General features: G+C 45.6%; 1 long non-coding RNA gene across 1 annotated transcript; it reads right to left on the reverse strand.

Moving 5' to 3' along the window:
* Positions 1-10,703: 10,703 nt before the first annotated feature.
* Positions 10,704-18,119, reverse strand: LOC130887191 (uncharacterized). The gene is made up of 3 exons (XR_009058355.1): positions 17,987-18,119; positions 14,327-14,641; positions 10,704-11,854 (listed from the first exon to the last, which is right to left on the reverse strand). It is a non-coding gene; the product is annotated as an uncharacterized LOC130887191 (long non-coding RNA).
* Positions 18,120-19,093: the final 974 nt, after the last annotated feature.

The following is a 19,093-nucleotide window of genomic DNA, read 5'->3' on the forward strand; positions in this document are numbered from 1 at the left end:
CTACCTGAATCAACACGAACATTTTCTTCCTTGAAAAACAGTTTTCCCACTTTGAGCCCCTGGGGGATTGCTTATTGGCATGGTTTCTCTGTTCTGTCCCAACTGGTTTTGAAATATTTATCGCTTCTCTCAGATGACAAGCCATGAAATTTTGCTTCAGCCTTTGACGATAGAGAGAAAAATGTCTGTAGTTTCAATTAGAAGCTCTTTAGGAAAAAAAAAATGGCTGCCACGCTAAGCCCATGGTTTTGGATCTTCGTCAACAATAGGTGAAGATAGTTTTGCAAGGCAGAGCCAGCCAAGCCCTGTCTGCCCCGGCCACCTGTGCACATCAAGAATAGCCTGAGCCAGCTTCCCTGGATTTAAACACTCTGCAGAAGACCCTCCGTCACAAACAGTAATCCAGCAACCCCTGAGCTTTCTGTGTGTTGCGCCTTCACTCCACTCACAAATGTTTTGAAAAATTGCCAGCTTTTTGGAGATGCATGAATAGTGTCAGGCAAAGAATTGACAGAAGTGCGATGGCTCTGGAGTTTTCCTATCCTGACAAACTCAACACCTTTAAATCCCCCACTATGTGCGTGACAACGTGTGTATGAAGCTCTTGGCTTAACCTCTGCAGATGCAGAAACACCATTAAACCTTCCAATGGTGAAGGGCTCCAGTGTAGACCGAGTTATGTGTCTTGTAAAACTCACTCCCATCAGAACCAAGTAGAAGAGCCTCCCTGGTGATCTTCACCACACCTGGGGACCCGCGGGTACTGGCATAACTAAGGAGTGCTGGTGTTACCCTGGAGATCTAGTACCTGGGAGGCAGAAGGAGGAGAAAGGGTCAAAGGTTCAAGACTGCCTTCAGCTGTATGGTGGAGTTGAGAGCTAAGCCTCAGGACACTGTCAGCTGTCTCCATGTTGCTCATGAGGAACCCCTGGAAACAACATCCATAGTAATTATCTTAAATCTATGGGCTGAAGAGATGGCTCAGTAGATAAAGTACCTGCAGAGCAAGCTTAAGGACATGAGTTCAAGTCTTTGTAATCACACTTATAACCACAGTGCTCCTACTGTGAGATGGGGGGCAGAAGTAGGCGAAGTCCTAAAACCTTGTGAGCCAGTAAGCAACAAAAGACTCTGTCTCAAATGAGGTGGAAGGCAAGGATAACCACAGGTGTGGTCTTCTGACCTCCACATACATGGCAAGCACACGTCCACATACATGCCATGGCGAGCACACATCCACATACATGCCCTAGCGAGCACACATCCACATACATGCCATGGTGAGCACACATCCACATACATGCCATGGTGAGCACACGTGCACACACACAAACACTCACTAGCACATACCCTCTCTCTGTCTGTGTGTTTGTCTTTCTGTTTGTCTGTCTTTCTGTGTGTCTGTCTTTCTGTGTGTCTGTCAGTCTGTCTCTCTCTGTCTGTCTGTCTGTGTGTGTTTGTCTCTCCCTGTGTCTGTCTCTCTATGTCTGTCTTTCTGTCTGTGTGTCTGTCTATATGTCTGTCTGTTCGTCTATGTGTCTGTCTGTGTCTGTGTGTCTGTCTCTGTCTCTTTCCCTCCCTGTCTCTCTCTGTCTCTCTGACTGTCTCCTCTGTGTCTATCTGTCTCTGCCTCTCTCTGTCTCTCTCTCACACACAAAGACAAAACACACAACATTTAACAAACAAATTCTAAATGTCTGCTGTACACCAGGCTCTAGTCTAACTGCATCTTCTGCATTTACTCACTGGCTCTTGACAACCGAAAACTGGGCGAGTTCCATGATTCAGACCCATTTTTCAGAAAAGGGAATGACCATATAAGTTAAGTAACCTGCCCAAGTTTCACGGCAAGTTTGCACTATTTCCAGAAACCAACAACTGCATTGTAGTTTTTCTCTGATTTCCAACTCAAAACATTTGCCTTTGGTTGTCCTAATGTGCTTTCTGTTGTTGTGCTAAAATAACCAACCAAAGCCAGCTTGGGGAGAGAAGGGCTTGCTTGGCTTGTAGTCCATCACTGAGGGATGGCTGCTCAGGACAGCAGCCTGGAGGCAGAGGCCTCAAACCGTTGCTTACTGGCTTGCTTAACTAATTTTTTTTTTCACAACACAGGACCATCTTCCTGAGAATGGCACCTCCCGCAGTGGGCTGGGCCCTCCTACATTAATCCTTAATCAAAAAATGCCCCACAGACTCACCCACAGGCCAATCAGCCGGAGGTAATTCCTCAACAGAGCTTCCCTCTTCCCAGGTAGCTCTGGGTTGTATGGCATTGACAAAAACTAACTAGTGGAACTGTCCCTTTGTCAACCTGACACACGAATATATCATTATTAAACCATAACTTTTTCTTTCTTGTTTATTTTCAAAATCTCAGATCAACATCATAATATAAAACATAACCCAACTTCTAAAAATCTTACAATTTTTCAACATTTTAAAAGTTCAAGGTCAGGAGGTGTGGTGGCATTCAGAAGGTAGAGGATGGAGAATCTCTGTGAGTTCCAGGCCAGCCGGGGATACACAGTGAAACCATCTTAGAAAAATAGTGATGTCTCTTAAATGTCCATGGTCTCTTAATTGTGGGTGCCTATAAGTTAAAAACAAGTTAAATCATTCTTATTCCAAGTGGAATGAACCAGGGCACAATTACAATCAGATCAAAGCAAAACTAAAGTCCAGCAGTGCGAATAGATTGATATCCAATCTCCAGGACTCACTCGTGATCTGAGCTCCAAAGGGGATGGACAGCTCCCCTTCCCCAGCTCTGCTATTCATGGCCCACAGTTTGTCTTCTGGCTCCATGCCACCTCCACTGTTACCCTTGGTGGACCTACCACAGTTGTGGCAATCCAATATTGGGATCTCCATTGCAACTGATGTTGCACCTATGGCCTCCTGACCTCTCTCTAGGGACTCCAAATCTACCCCATGGTCCCAAGCCTCAGACTCTATTACCCTTTCAATCCTGGGGGTTCCATTGTAGCCGAGGCTATACCTTTGCCAGTGTTCTCTCCTGGATCTCTTGCAGTGCCAAGCCCCAGCTGCTGTCAAGAAAATCACCCTTCCTGCTTTCAAAGCCAGTATCACATGGGAGACTCTTACACAATTCCAAATTCAGGTGCCATCTTCAGAAGAAGCCTTAACCCTGTCTGGCCCACCACTTCTGTGTGTTGACCCTGGGGTAACACTTCTGATTTAGGGTTTCTATTGCTGTGATGAAATACCATAATCAAAAAGCAAGTTGGGGAGGAAACTTATTTGGCTTACACTTCCATTTCACTGTTGATCATCAGAGGATATCAGGGCAGGAACCTAGAGGCAGGGGCTGATGCCATGGCCATGGAGGAACACTACTTGCTGGCTTGCTCAGCCTGCTTTCTTATAGAACCTAGAACCAACAGCCCAGGGGTGATCCCATCCACAATGGGCTGGGCCCTCCCCGATCAATCCCTAAGAAAATGCTCTACAGTCTTGCCTACAGCCCAGTCGTATGGAGGCATTTTCTCACTTGGGGTTCCCTTCTCTCAGACGACTCTAAGCTTGTGTCAACTTGACATAAAATTAGCCATTACAACATCCTAGGTGATTTCTCCTCAGTGATGGTGATCTCTTATTAACCAAAGCTGAATTTTCAGCTCCCATTGACCAGCAAAGCAAAGATTTCACTTCTGCAGAATCTTAATCCAAATCCTCCCATGAGTCCCCGATAGAGTGCTTGCTGCCCCCTGAACCGTCACAAGCCAGGGCTCCATCAGTGGCACCGCTCTTAACACTGCCAACACTTAACAACCCAAGCACTCATAATAGCACACTAAAGCTAAGCACTCAATGGTATTTTCTAGCCCCCAAACTCCAAAATCTTTCTACAGTCCTCCTACAAAATAACACCGTCAGGTCTATCACAGGAGCACCCCACACTCAGGACCAATTTCTGTATTCCTTTTCTCTTGCTGTGGTAAAATGCTGACCAGAACCAAGTAGGGAAGGAAAGGGTTTCTTTAACTTAATCTCTCACATCACCATCCGTCATAAGGGAAGTCTGGACAGGAACTCAAGCAGGAACTAACAGAGACCATGAGGGAATGTGGCTTACTGCCCTGTCTTCTAGGACTCACTCGAGCTACTTTCTTATAGAACCCAGAACCACCTTCCAGGAGGTGGTGGTGTGAGATTTTTACACTGTAAAGATTTGTCTTTGCCAAGGCGCCTTCTGATTGGTTTGCTTGAGCCGAAAGGCCAGTAGTTAGGCAGGAGAGATTAGGAGGGACTTCCGGGCAAAGCAAAGAGAAGAACTGGGGATGAATCTAGATGCAAAACAGAGTAGCCAGCCAGGCTCGGAGGAAGCAGGACAGGCAGTGAGGAGATGAGGTAGCCAAGCCACATGGCAAAGAGTAGATTGATATAAATGGGTTCATTTAAGTTATAAGAACTAGTTAGGAACAAGCTTAAGCTAAGGTCGAGATTTCATAATTAATAAGTCACTTTGTCTTTATTTGCAGACTGGTGGTCCCAACAAAAAAATACTACTACAAAATGACCCTGCCCACAGTGATCTGGGTTCTCCCAGATCAGTCTTTCATCAGGAAAATGCCCCCACAGATTTGCCCCTAGGCCAACGTGGTGGACGCAATCCCCCGTTAAGGTTCTTCCTTCCCAACTGACTCGAGTTTATGTCAGGTTCATCAATGCCAATCTGCACAATCATTTCACTACACTCGTGAAATGGTTTTCCATGAAAAAAAATATTTTCTTTCTATTTTTGGTTTTTCAGTACAAGGTTTCCCTGTGTAACTCTGGCTGTCCTAGAACTCACTCTGCAGACCAGGCTGCCTCCGCCTCCACACTTGGCTGGAACAGAATGCTGTCAATTCAGACGATTCCTACTCCTTAGGCATCACCCAGTCAGTTAAGGTGGGCATGGTGGCAAGACCTGGCATTCCAGTGCTCAGGGGGCAGAGGCAGAAAGGTTGCTTTGAGTTCAAGGCCTTGTCTCAAAAAAAGATGATAATAATTCAGGTAATAGTTTGCAAAAGACAATATCATGAGAACTGCGCTGTCACAAAGTGAGCATCATATGTATTTCCTGGTTTTCTAAAATGTTCCAGGACTTTCCCCAAGTTTGTGATTGTTCTTCCTGAACAGCAGGACGGGAGTGGCTGGCAGGAGAGCACCCCCTTTATGATGCTGTATTCCGTGAACAACTCAACAAGGTTCGTGTGCACCTGTTTCTGAGTCGGGGTCTCACAGCTCAGGCTGCCCTGGAACTAACTGTGTAGTCAAGAATCATCTTGACCTCCTGATCTTCCTACTCTCCTCAAAATCTGAGCGGGCAGGCCTGTCCTACCATATTCAACTAGTTACTAAAATCTGGCCCGAGAAATAACGCAGATGATATAAATGCTCGCTGCACAAGCCTGAGGGCTCTGGTTGGATCCCAAGAACTTACATCAAAAACGGGCACGGTGGGTTGTACTTGCAATCCTAACTCTAGGGAGTAAAAGATGGGCGGATCTCTGGGGCTCACCAGCTTGCTAGCAACCCTAGCCTAAAGTCTCAGTGGAGACCCTGTGTCCAAAAACAAAAACGAAAACAAAACAAAAACAACATGAATGGCCACTAGGGACCGGCACCCAAGGGTCACCGCTGACCTGCACAGGCACGGTGTGCACACAGAAATGACAACAAGCAAGCCAAAACAGTTTGCACTCGTTAGCTTTCTGCACTTCAGAGGCTGTTGGGGTTGCCCTCCAATTTCAGGTCACGATCTGTGCAGAGCCTTGGTTAGAGATGAGCTACCACCTATACCCCCACCCTCGTGTCTGCCCAACTTCCCTACTTTGCTGAAATCCTGCCTTCACCCTCCCTACTACTACTGACACTGTAATTTGATGATAAACTCTTGGAATTTTTTTTTGTGAGAAAGAGAAAGTCAAACTTTTGTTTTGACATCAATTTTTAGATTCCTGTGACTTAAGTGTTTATTTAGAGTTGCTCAGTGATTGTGTTCCGTCTCCGGGAAGACAATGCCAGTGACAGATTCTCTAACACTTCTCGTTAAGATGCTTTCCATGTTTTCTCAGTTGTTTTCTAAGCAGATCAGTGTCCCCGAGTGGGGCTCCTTCAGCCTCGTGACAAATTCCTGCACTGTTCTAGAAACCTTGAATGCGAGGCTTTCTGTTTATTATAGGTTTCTTTTAAAGGTTTTATTCTTTTAAGTGTATGTATACATGTATGTTTATGTGTGAGTATGCACATGTGAGTGCAGTAAGTGTATGTATACCTGTGTGAGTATGCACATGTGAGTGCAGTAAGTGTATATTGTATACAAGTGTGAGTATGCACATGTGAGTGTAGTAAGTGTATGTATACCTGTGTGAGTATGCACATGTGAGTGCAGTAAGTGTATATTGTATACAAGTGTGAGTATGCACATGTGAGTGTAGTAAGTGTATGTATACCTGTGTGAGTATGCACATGTGAGTGCAGTAAGTGTATATTGTATACATGTGTGAGTATGCACATGTGAGTGCAGTAAGTGTATGTATACATGTGTGTCTATGTGTGGGTATGCACATGCGAGTGCAGTGCCTATAAAATCAAGAAGGGACCCTCAGATCCCCTGGAGTTGGAGTCAGAAGCAATTGTGAGCCACCTGGTGTGGGTGCTGGGGACAGAACTTAGGTCCTCTGCAAGAGCAGCAAGTGCTCTGAACAGAGGGACCGACCGTCTCTCCTGTAACATGAGGGTCTGCTTGTTGGGGTTTCTGTCCTGCCCGGTTCCCACAGTCGTTAGGTCCCAAAGAATCACACAGAGGTCTACATTAGTTATAAAACTGATTGGCCCATTAGCTCATGCTTCTTATTAGCTCTTATAACTTACATTAGCCCATTATTCTAATATATGTTAGCCACATGGCTTAGTACCTTTTTCAGCAGGGCAGGTCACATCTTCCTTCTCCTGTGTCTGGACAGGACTGGGGAAAGAGCTTCCTTCTTCCCAGAATTCTCCTGTTCTCATTGCCCCACCTCTACTTCCTGTCTGGCTACTGGCCAATCAGCATTTATTTAAAACATACTTGACAGAATACAGAATTGTCCCGCACCACTCTCCAGTATCCTTGATTATAATTTTCATTAAGAAAGGCTTCATTGGTATTTAATTGTCTATCCTCCCACTCCTCTCACCCTGCTTTTTCCCCTTTACTGCTTTGGAAGTAGCACTCCATGTACGTCCCTGAACATTTGATCAAGTATGTTTAACTCCTTCCACATTTTAAATTCTTGTTATATGTGGCTATTCATGTGTACACACGGGGGTCAGAGGCCAGCTTGTAGAGTTGGCTTCCTCCTTCCACCACGTGGGTCCCGGGGATAGAGCTTGGGTCAGCCATCTTGCTGGCCCCTAACTTCCACAAATGTACAGCTTGTTACCGTCCTGGCCTCTCTCCAGAAGAATGTGTGATGCACTGGGCTTTATCGCTGGTCACCACCCCAACCTGTATACTGCTGTGGTTTGTAAATTCTTAGGGAACATCGCGGGCCTCTGCCGTTCGCCGTTGACCTCCCACCTCAGCGTTTGTTTCTGCAGCCATTTGTTTTCCTTCTGCCTAAAATTTCTTCATTGAGGTTCAGTTGATGGGGATTTTCAGTTTTTTTATTTATCTGAAATATCTTTATTTCATTCTTATTCCTGAAAGACACCGTTTGCTAAAAATACAGTTTTAGACTGTAATTTTCTCTCAGTGACATGATGATGTACCCTGCTTTCTCCCAGCATGTACTGTTAAGAGTTAATCTGTCTTTACTTCCTAAAAACCCATCATTTCTCTCTGCCTCTTATAAGACCTCTTTCTCTTAATATTGTTTGTGTGAGTGTAATATATATATATACATATATATATATATATATAATTTGTTGTTATTTTGTCTTGTTTTACTTAACTATCCTAGATTATTTGTGGTGGTTAGGGACAGGATCTCTTGCAGCCAAGACTGATCCTGAACTCCTGAATCTCCTGCCTCCACCTTCCTGGTGCCGGGCTTACTGGTGTGGCACCCAACCCAGCAGATGCAGTTCTGAGGAGGTCTGCATGCCAAGCCGGCCCTCTACTAACTACAGTCAGAGGACAATGTTCGGGAGTGGGTTCTCTCCTTCAATAGGTTCAAGGGATTGGGCTGTCACAGGTGCCCTCACCCATTAAGACCTCTTGCTAATCCTTTAAGTTTCTTCTTAATATACTTTTCAGGCTTTTCTTTTTTTGCATATAAAATAGGATATCCAATATTTTCTGTCCCCTGTCTCCTTTCTTTTATACTGGCTACTGAAATCCAAGCTCCCTTGAAGGCTGGACACATACTCTACCCCTGAGCTAAGACACCGGCCTTTTAAATTCTAATTTAAGTGGGGATTTTTCCTTCTTTTTATTTATTTATTTTTATTAATTTTAATTGAACTATGCATTTTCCTTTGCTCCCCTCCCAGCCTCTCCTCTCCCCTTTCAACCCGCTCCCATGGTCCCCATGCTTCCAATTTATTCAGGAGATCTTGTCTTTTTCTACTTCCCATGTAGATTAAATCCATGTATGTCTTTCTTAGGGTCCTCATAGTTGTCTAGGTTCTCTGGGGCTGTGAATTGTAGACTGTTTTTTCTTTGCTTTATGTCCACTTACGAATGAGTACATATGATATTTGTCTGTCTGGGTTACCTCACTCAATATGATGCTTTCTACATCCATCCATTTGCCTGCAAATTTCAAGATGTCATTTTTTTCTGCTGTGTAGTACTCCATTGTGTAAATGTACCACTTTTCCTTATCCATTCTTCTGTTGAGGGGCATTTAGGTTGCTTCCAGGTTCTGACTATGACAAACAAAGCTGCTATGAACATAGTTGAGCACATGTCCTTGTGGCACCATTGAGCATCCTTTGGATATATACCCAAAAGTGATATTACTGGGTCTTGAGGAAGGTTGCTTCCTAATTTTCTGAGAAATTCCCATACTGATATCCAAAGGGTCTGTACCAGCTTGCACTCCCACCTTGCAATGCAGGAGTGTTCCCTTTACCGCATTATGTGGGGATTTTTGCAAAGCTGGTTCCACAGTTTATGGGTTTGGCTAACTCTTATGATACTTTTTTTCTCCTCTGTGGTATTTTGTGCACTGCCCCTCATATTTAACCTTTCTTAGGACTTTATCCCCAGGAATGACTTGACTTTCAAATGTCTTCCTCTACTGTTATGTGTGGAGATGGCAGTACTACATTTTCAGCTTCCTCTCCTAACAGTTTTGATCCCAGATTTGGGAAAGAGTGGGGATATGGCTAGAAACTCTTGGGAGCCAGGTCTTCCTTTCTTCTCCCCTTTATACAGTAAGAGATAGCCAGGCACGAGGGCCACCACCTCCCTCTGTGAGCCTGATTTCTTTCTGATCCTTGGGGTGTCACTTCTCAGGGATCTGGATCTGACTTCCTCCCATGGCTGCTCCAAAGCCTTGTCTTGTCTTTCTCATTCTTGGTCTTCTAAGGTCCAAGCTCTGTCCCAGCCAAACCCCAGTTCTGGAGTCTACTTGTTCCAGTCTAGGCTTCCTGTAATCCCTGGCCCATGGAAGACGGTTTCCTTAACTTTGTACTACTTCAGCCATCTTGGGAAAAGGATGTCTTTCTAAGACTAGAAGATACTGGTGGTTAATGTTGAGTGGTAAGATGTTTTGTTTGTCTTTTATGCCTTTGTCTCTACAAAGGATGACTGAAGTTTTCCGTGAGAAAAAGGTTAATCTGGGGGCAGGATGGGGTTGGAGAGATGATTCCACAGTGAAGAGCACCTGTGGGTCTTTCAGAGGACAGGAGTACAATTCCACATCAGCAACCACATCAGGTATCTCACAACTTCCTGTAACTCCAGGTCCAGGATATCTGACGCCCTCTTCTGGACTCCTTAGTACCTGCATGTATGTGTATACATTCATGCATGTACACACACACACACACACACACACATGCATTCACATATTGTGCACACAATATTAAAAAAAGAAAAGAGTAAAATGAACACATTAAAAACATTCTCAAAAACAAAACAAAACAAAAATGTACAAATAAATAAAATAAAAGCATTCCTCATAGAAACAGTGGTGGTGTATGCCTTTAATCACGTCGCTCAGGAAGCAGAGGCAGGCAGATTCTCTGTAGTCTTCCGTGTCATTAGAAGTAAAGTTGACACCCTGTTGAGATCATCAAGCTTCAGAAGAAAGGAGCCACCAGGTCAGATCACTCAACCAATGAGAAAGAGTAAGAAATGTATGTGTTGAATAATGCAAAGTCACTCAGACATAGACACATGAGCACATCTGTGCGAGCCGGCAGCAGGGAGGTGAGCCTTGAGCAGGCTGGAAGAGATAGCCTGCTGACATCCCTTGCCACTGAGTGCCACTGAGGGGCTTGAGTTTTCCTTTAACTTTCTCTGTTTCAGGGTTCCAACCTTTGAAGAATGAAGGAAGAGATGCCGTCTCCCAGCTTCTGCCCATTTCTCTCCTGCTAAACCGTCGTACCCCAGCTCTTTCTGATAATCACGTCATGTCCTTTCTATGACTGGGTGCTAGATTTGCCAAGGTCCTGGCTGAACCAACTCACCGCCAATGCCCTAGTTTGCTCTTCTATTGCTGTGATAAAACACCATGACCAAAAGCATCTTGGGAAGGAAAAGCTTTATTGGGCTTGGGCTCACACTTCTATATCACAATCCATCACTAAGGGAAGCCAAGACACAAACTCAAGGCAGGAATCTGGAGGCAGGAATTGAAGCAAAAACATTGGGGGAACTCTGCTTCTTGACTTGCTCAATTACCTTTATTACACCTGTCCAAGGGTGGTGCTACCCGCAGTGGGCTAGACCCTCCCACATCAATTATTAATAAAGAAAAAGGCTTCACAGACTTCCCTAAAAACCAGTACGATTTCCCTAAAAACCAGTATGATACAGACAAGTTCTCAATGAGATTCCCTCTTCCTAGATGGTTTTAACTTGTATCAAGTTAACAGAATAAATAAATAAATAAATAAATAAATAAATAAATAAATAAATAAATACAAAACAAAACTAACCAGTACATCAACTAAGAGTTTGTCCCTTAGTGATCAGGTTCCAAGTTCAAGATGTCTTGAGTTTTCTTCCAAAGTAGTCCAGAATTCTGTAGGAGGAGTCTTCTTCCTAGATGTCCTAGAAAGGAAGCCGTCAATCAGAGGCAGGAGATCACACCTCTTCTTTCATGGCAAATGTCCCAGGGCAGAAAAGTTACATTTTCACACTGTCTCAGAACAAACATAACCTTGAAATGTGTTTTTTGGATTAATACATTTAGTCAAAAAAAGTCTTTACTGAGTATTGATTGTATGTCAGGCAACCATGGGCTGAGTGTTGGAAACACAGCAGTGAACAGGACAGAAAATTTCTCATGACGCTGACTTTCCACGTCATTCACTGCACGCCTGTATGACAATTCCCTCCTCTCTGCACTCGAGTTGGAACCTGCAGTTGGTGTGATGTTTTAATCTCGGCTTAGAGGAGAAAAATGTTGGACACACACAGAGATCCCATGGACAAATTCTGTGGCTGTGACCATCTTGTTCCAGTGAATGCTGCCCACAGGGGAGCAGAGGACAGGAGACCAGAAAGGAAAGACTCACTTGGGGGGTTCTTAAGGTCAAGCTGGAGAGATGGCTCAGTGGCAAAGAATGCTTGCTGCTCTTGCAGAAGATGGGCGTTTGGTTCCTAGTATCTGCATCAGGTAGCTCACAACTTCCTGTAACTTCAGCTCCAGGGGATTTGACACATTCTTCTTGCCTCTGAAAGGGCCTGTACACCCATTCACATATAGACAAATATGCAAACATATAATTAAAAAGAAGACAAGGGGGCTGGAGAGATGGCTCAGAAGTTGAGTACTTGTTGCTCTTGCAGGAGACTTAGTTTAGCCCCCAGCCCCCACATCCAGGGGATCTGACATCCTTTTCTAACATCCATGGACACCATGCACGCAGGCCAAACAATGGGCAGTGTGCACTCCCTTAACCACAGTACTTGGAAGGCAGAGACAAGTAGATCTCTATGAGTTTGGGACGAGCCTGGACTACATAGTGAGACCCTGTCTCAAAGCAAACAAACCAAAAAGTTAAATCCTAAAACTTCTAGAGCTGGGTATAGTGACACACGTCTTTAAGACTAGCACTTGAGGCCAGACAAATCCTGCCCTACCAGAGGGAAAATAAATGAGAGAGAGAGAGAGAGAGAGAGAGAGAGAGAGAGAGAGAGAGAGAGAAGATAGTCACACTGACAGTCAATGTTGTTGAGTGCATACTATGTGTGACAGCAATATATGCATGGGTATCAGTTTGCCTCCTTCTAACTCAGTTAGAAGGCATTTATTATCATCTCCACAGTGCAGATAAAATTTGGAGTCATCATTTACTTATGAAATTGTCCTATGTCCCACCACTGTGTGAAAAAACTTTAACAGTGTAGAATTGTGATGTTGGAGTCTAGTGGTGACGTATAAAATGACCTGTAGATGGGAGAGATTGCAAAGTTCTTAAGTGTTTCTTACAAGGGAGTCATTAGGGAAAGGAAACAGAAGACCCAATCAGGCAGGCGACAGTGAAAGTTCAGAATGGAAGTAAAGGAGTGAACGTGCAGGGCGTTGCTGAGAAAAAGAGGCTTCCACAAGCACTGCATGGCTGAGTCCTGGTGTCCTGCAGAAAGGTGGGCCCACTGTCAGGAGAGGGAATTCAAGAAAGGCACCCATTTGGTAGGGGAGCAGCAGAGCTCAATTTTGGAGTAGAGGAATGTCTAAGGGGCCGGCGGGGTACCCAAGAAGATATGACAAGTGATCTGGGGAAACCTACAAAAGTGGGGAGCCTGCATCAAGATAGAGGGCTGTGGAGATGCTGAGTCAGTAAGTGTGTACCATGTAAACAGGAAGACCTGATTCAGATCCCCGACACCCACAGACAAAGACAAGCGCAGAGGACAAGCCCAGCACGTCCAGAATCCTGGCTCTGCTGCCCTAGTTTCGGTTCTATTGCCCTGACCGACACCCTGACAGAAAGCAACATCAGAGAGGAGATGGTTTATTGGGCCTACAGTTTCCAGACTGCAGCCCATCGCTCCAGGTAAGTCAATACAGGAACTTTGGGGCATCACATTCACAATCAAATGAGGGGGGGACACAAAACATTCAAATGCTGCACGCTCGCTCTCATTTAGGTGTCTTCTGTCTCATATAGCTTAGGACTCCCTGCATAGGGAATCGTGCCGCCCACAATGGGCTCAGTCTTCCTACAATTAACAGTCAAGAGAATCCTCATAGAGAGGCATACAGAGAGGTCAACCTGGTTTAGACAGTTTCTGAATTGAGACTCTTCTCAGGTGATTCTAAGTTATGGCAAATTGACATGGAAAACTATCACAGCTAGGGAAGTAGAGAGAGGACGATCCCCAGGGTTTGCTGACCGTGCCAGTCTAGTGAAATCAGTGAACTCCAAGTTCAGTGAGACCCTAATCAAGTGAATTAGGTGGAGCTGGGCATCATGACCCATGCCTTTAATACCAGCACTTGAGAGGCAGAGGCCAGACAGATCTCTGTGAGTTCGAGGCTTTGTCTACATAGCAAATTCTAGACCATGCAGGGCTACATAGTGAGACTGTATTTAAAAACAAAAACAAGAAAGTGGAGAGTGGTTGAAAAAGGCATCCAGTGTTGACCTCTGACCTTCACACAAATGCATACCTGTGTGCACACAGATGCACAGTGATAGATAGAGGAGGAGATAGATTAGATTAGAATAGAGTAATTGAGTAGAATGAGAAGGGACGTAAACCAAGGACACCGTGATGGACAAGGAGCAACTCTCAGGCAGTGGACCCAGGTAAGGGCTCTTTTGGGAAATTAGGGAAGGGAATTGCCAAAAGACAAGGCAGTTGGACGTGTTTGATGCTGCGGAGTCCAAAGACAACTATGACTGAAAAAGACACTTCTGGAAATGTATATAGAAAAGAAAGATGGACATATGATACAGATGAAATAAGATAGATAAAATAATGCAGAGGCATATGATAAAGATGCAATAAGATACAGGTAGGGGGCTGTTTAAGAGGTGGCAACATAGCTCAGTGGGAGAACACTTAATCTAGCATGCACAAGGGCATGCCCTTGGACTCCATCCCCAGTGCGCGCACGTGCACACACACATACACACACACACACACACACACACTCACTCACACAATAGTTCAACCCAGTGAATGTTATAACGAATAAAAAATATTCACCAGTGAATATTTAGTGAGAGGCAAATATGCTTTCAGTTGATGGAGAAGCATGCTATAAAAGTGTCTGGTGGGGTGTCCTCTCCCTTTGAGACTGGACTTGAATTTGAGATTATCTTGCTTCAGCTTCCTGAGTGCTGAGATTACAAGTGTGGGTCACCAAGCTCCTCCTCTTTCTTTTTCTGTTTCATAGTGTTTAAAGTCATATAAAGAGGTGCAAGCATCTATGGATCTACTCCAAGACTTTCCTGAGGAGGGCTGGGAACACAGTTTACTGACAGATCACAGTTCAAGGTCATCCTTCATAGTAAGGCCAACCTGAAATACATGAAACTCTGTCTCAAAAATAAATATTTTAAATCCATTTTCCCTGCTCCCAAATTCCTCCCTCCCCTGCCCGTGCCCCAAGATAGGGCCTTGTCTGTGTAGCCTTGGTTGTCCTGGAACTCACTCTGTAGACTAGACTGGCCTGGGATTCACAGAGATCCACTTGTCCCTGGTTTCTAAGTGCTTAGAATAAAGGTATATACCACCGCTACCCCCACCTATCCTTTTTATTTATTTATTTATTATGTATACAATATTCTGTCTGTGTGTATGTCTGCAGGCCAGAAGAGGGCACCAGACCTCATCATAGATGGTTGTGAGCCACCATGTGGTTGCTGGGAATTGAACTCAGGACCTTTGGAAGAGCAGGCAATGCTCTTAACCACTGAGCCATCTCTCCAGCCCTATCCTTTTTATTTTTAAATCTACTTTCTGTTGCAACTCTGTTCAATAGAAATGTATATGAGACACAGATTTTTAAGTGTTATAGGAGCCATATTAAATAGTTAAAAAGAAAACAGGGCAGGTGTGGTAACAGACACAGACAGATCTCTGTGAGTTCTAGACTAGCCAGGGTTACATAATAAGATTCTATCTCAACATCAAAAACAAACAAACTAAACTCAAAAGAAAACAGAAAAATCTTAATAAATTTCATTTAACCTGATATGTTCGTTGCAATATACAACTAATACAGACAATATTAATATGATATTTTACATTTTAAAAACACTAAGTCTGCCTAATACCTAATTAGCCAACACAGTGTATATTATTTTACATTGTTAGACTTCTTGCTTGTGTGTTCAAGTATAGTACATATTTACATTTTCAGAACATTTAAATTTGGGTCATCAACATCCTAGTCACCTAGTTAGAATATGTGGCTCTTGACTCCCAAATTGGAGAACACAGCTCGGTAAAGCAATAGCAGCTAGCGTTTTTCAAGAGTTCACTATGTGCTGGGCACTGCCCCAAGTCCATTATGTGGGCACCGCAACTCATTCCGCCTCACAATAACTCCAGGGGAATGGATTTGTCGTCATCTTAAGCATATATTACTCTTGCAAGGAAATGGTCACGAAAGAGTGGGAGTCTTGCAAACCGTTTTCCTGTTATGACGGGGTAGAAATCTGGCTGCAGGGTTTGAGTACAGAGGAAGTGGGAGAATTGGCCAGAGACAAAAGTTATTCAGAAAACTAGACGGTCAGTAGGCTTGATGACATACACTTATAATCCCAGCTCTCAGGAGACAGAGGCAGAGAATCACTTTGAGTTTAAGGGCAGACTGATTTACATAGTGAGTTCCAGGTTTACAGAATGAGATCTTGTCTCAAAGTGAAAAAAAATAAAGGTGGATTATTAAGAAAAAAATCAAGTGACGACAGAGGGAAACATGACACAAGAAAAATCTTGTGAGGGGTGGAGAGACCTGTAGGGGAGGGAGGCTGCAGAGGAAGCAGGGAGATGGGAACTGCAAGGGATATGGATGAGGGCACTGTAATGAATGGAGTTTCCCACTAGCAGAGGCTCTGATGCAGAGATTGCCTGACTTGGCCAGACATTGCACCACAGCCTCGCAGCTAAAGGGAAGACTTGGAGATGCTTAGTTTATCACAACAAAGAGGGCAGCAATAGTAACTTTAATCCAGGGCTTCTATGGAGTGGGGGTGTTGGCCCTGGGCACTATGTGTTACCCGATTTAATCTTTGCAGACTTCCCATAGAAAGCAGGCCTCTTAACGGGTATGCAACTGAGGTTTTGTTTTGTTTGTTTTTCCAAGACAGGGTTTCTCTGTGTAACCTTGGCTGTCCTGGAACTCTGTAAACCAGACTGGCCTCAAACTCAGTTCTGTCTTCTCTGTTTCCTGAGTATCTCCTGCCTCTATCTTCTGAGTGCTGGGACTAAAGGTAAGCGCTGCCACCTCCAGGTCCAAGGCAAGATTCTTGATCAAGTCTCAAGGTTCAGAGTCTGGATTTGGGTGCATGCCATCTCAGAGACCAAGGAAAGAGAAAGAGACAGAACTAGTACGGGTGGTTCAGGTTTGACCAGCGGAGTAGGAGCCAAGTTTCTCTGAAGAAATCATGGCAAATGATTGGACAGATGTAGATTAGAAGAAAACAGCCTGGCAGATGTGTGTGTGTGTGTGTGTGTGTGTGTGTGAGAGAGAGAGAGAGAGAGAGAGAGAGAGAGAGAGAGAGAGAGAGAGAGAGGTGCTTCAGTCTCCTGCAGAGCTCATCATCAGTTTGGATGGGAAGGAAGAGTGCAGGTTTGACTAGGGTGGGCAGAAGTCCGAGGGTGGAAGGAGGGGTATCTTTGCAATGGAAGGTGTGGTAGGAGAGGCTTGCAATCTGTGGAGGGGCAGAGTAGGGTGGACGGCATGATGAGAGAAGGTTGGTACTTTGATGCAAAATCCATACAGGGATGGAAGCCTTAGCGAGTTCTCCAGTTGCTGCAGGGGAGTAGCTAGAACGAAGAGGCCCTAAGGGGGACAGAAACAGGGAATCAGGCAGGGGATTAATGTCTGCAGACTGACGGGAGGGAAATGGGGAATTACAGGAGAGGAAGAGTGAGGAAGGGTAAGTGAGAAATTGCCCAGAGCACGACAGCATCTCATCATCTCATCCTAGGGATATGAGTCTGGGTCGACCGTAGCCCCAGAGAACAGATTAGGGGTGGAATCTGGCATGGGCCAGGACCATTGAGCTATTCCTCCTCCACCCAGTAACCAGATTCAAGTCAAGCTCCTCTGCGCTCTACTTCATCATCTGTAGGAGATTGGGGGGTTAAAAAAAATGACGATGGGTGTCAAAGAATTTCAAAAGCACTACAAGGAAAGCTGTGGTCTAGAAAGTCTGTGATTCAGGAGTCGTCGTGAACCAAAGCAGGTACTTTAGATACAAGACTGGGATGGTGAAGACAGTCCCAGCTTCCCGACCTGATTTGCCTCCTTTAACTAGCTTTTAGCTACTACCCAGGCCAGAAGTGAAGGTAGAAAACGGGAGCCTAAAGATGGGCCGATCGGATTCAGCCCCAGAAACCAGCAATGGTATGGATTCTGTCTTCACAGAGAGCCCAGCACTTAGTTGTCTCCCCAGAGCATAGGCCTAGACAATTTTATTCACTGGAACCTGCGTCTCTGCCCAGGCCTTGCTCCAACAAGACCATCTCCCAGATCCTCACCTCTGCCATTTTGGTGATCAAGGCCCCACCAGCCAGGCACGTCCCTTTGACCCAGGCAAAAAAGGGGAAGAATTGGGCGTTAAGTGGACAGTGAAGCGGGAGGTGAAGGGGGGCAGTCTCACAGAACGAAAGAAGGGGGGGGGGAAGCCTCACAGAAGCGGCAGAGATCCGGAGAAACCAGCGAGAGACTAGGCGCTCAACGCGGAACGGGTAAACGAGTGGGTCCCCAGGGAAGTCCGAAGGTCCGGCCCTAGGTCGTCCAGGATGGGAAGGGGCTGCAAGGTGCGGTCCTCTTTCAATCTCCTCTTGCCTCCTCCTCCCCATCTCGCCCAAGGGGGCCGGAATGGCACCAGGAGCGGGGGCTTTTCGGAGCAGTCGACTGGAAAATAGACTTTAACCCGCTTTGTAGCTGCGAGGGCGCCCGGAGCGCTCAACTGGACCAAGGCTCCTGGCATTCCGGCGGGCCGCTGCCAAGACCTGGCCTGGAGTCCCCACAGAGTTGTAGAGCATGGAGATCGCACTGCACTTCGGGTCTCGGGAGGCCAGCTCGGACGTGAGCACTCGGGCCATGATCTGGCCAGTAGAACTCACCTGGTCAGAGACAAGTAAGCAGAATTCTCTTCGATCTCCTCCCCGCCATACGCGAGCTGGGTCCCGACCCCCTAAGTCAGAGCCCTCTTAAGCCACAGTGCCCTAGAGGGCTGGGGTGGAAAGTTTACAGAATACAGTTTCTAATAGTCAACTGCCCTCTTGCCCTCTAGGCTTAGTTAGCCTAAGCAGATTGGCACACTGCCCTGCGGTCGCAGGTGGAAGGGAAATGTCTGAGGGGCCAGGATGCCTCTGCTATCGAAGGACCGCTGGCCTGTCCTCACGAGTGGCAGGCGAGCAGCAAGACCAGCCCCAATTTAGGAAACAGTGATCCAAATACCCCCTTTTGGCCTGGTCATAGAACGCTTGAGGACCGCAGTCCGGTGGGAGACAGCCGCTGCGCGGGGCCTGGCAAAACCGCTGCATGCGAGCGCCGGGGCTGCTGGACAGCTGCGGAGCGATAGGTTCTGCGGCTTCTTTCCGGACAGTGCGAACCTGGCCCCTGGTGAAAAGAATGTACGTTCTATTTGAAGCGCTGTACTCAGAAACATCCAGAAAACGCGAAATTTCAGGAACATACCGCAGCTTTATAATAGGGCTCCAGAGGCCGATGGTGGGTGAGCCGGAGGGCTCCCTTAGGTTAGGCGAACGTGTAGCAGGTTCTCTGGAGAA

This window comes from Chionomys nivalis, chromosome 1 (genome assembly GCF_950005125.1).
Source record: "Chionomys nivalis chromosome 1, mChiNiv1.1, whole genome shotgun sequence".
Lineage (NCBI taxonomy): Eukaryota > Metazoa > Chordata > Mammalia > Rodentia > Cricetidae > Chionomys > Chionomys nivalis.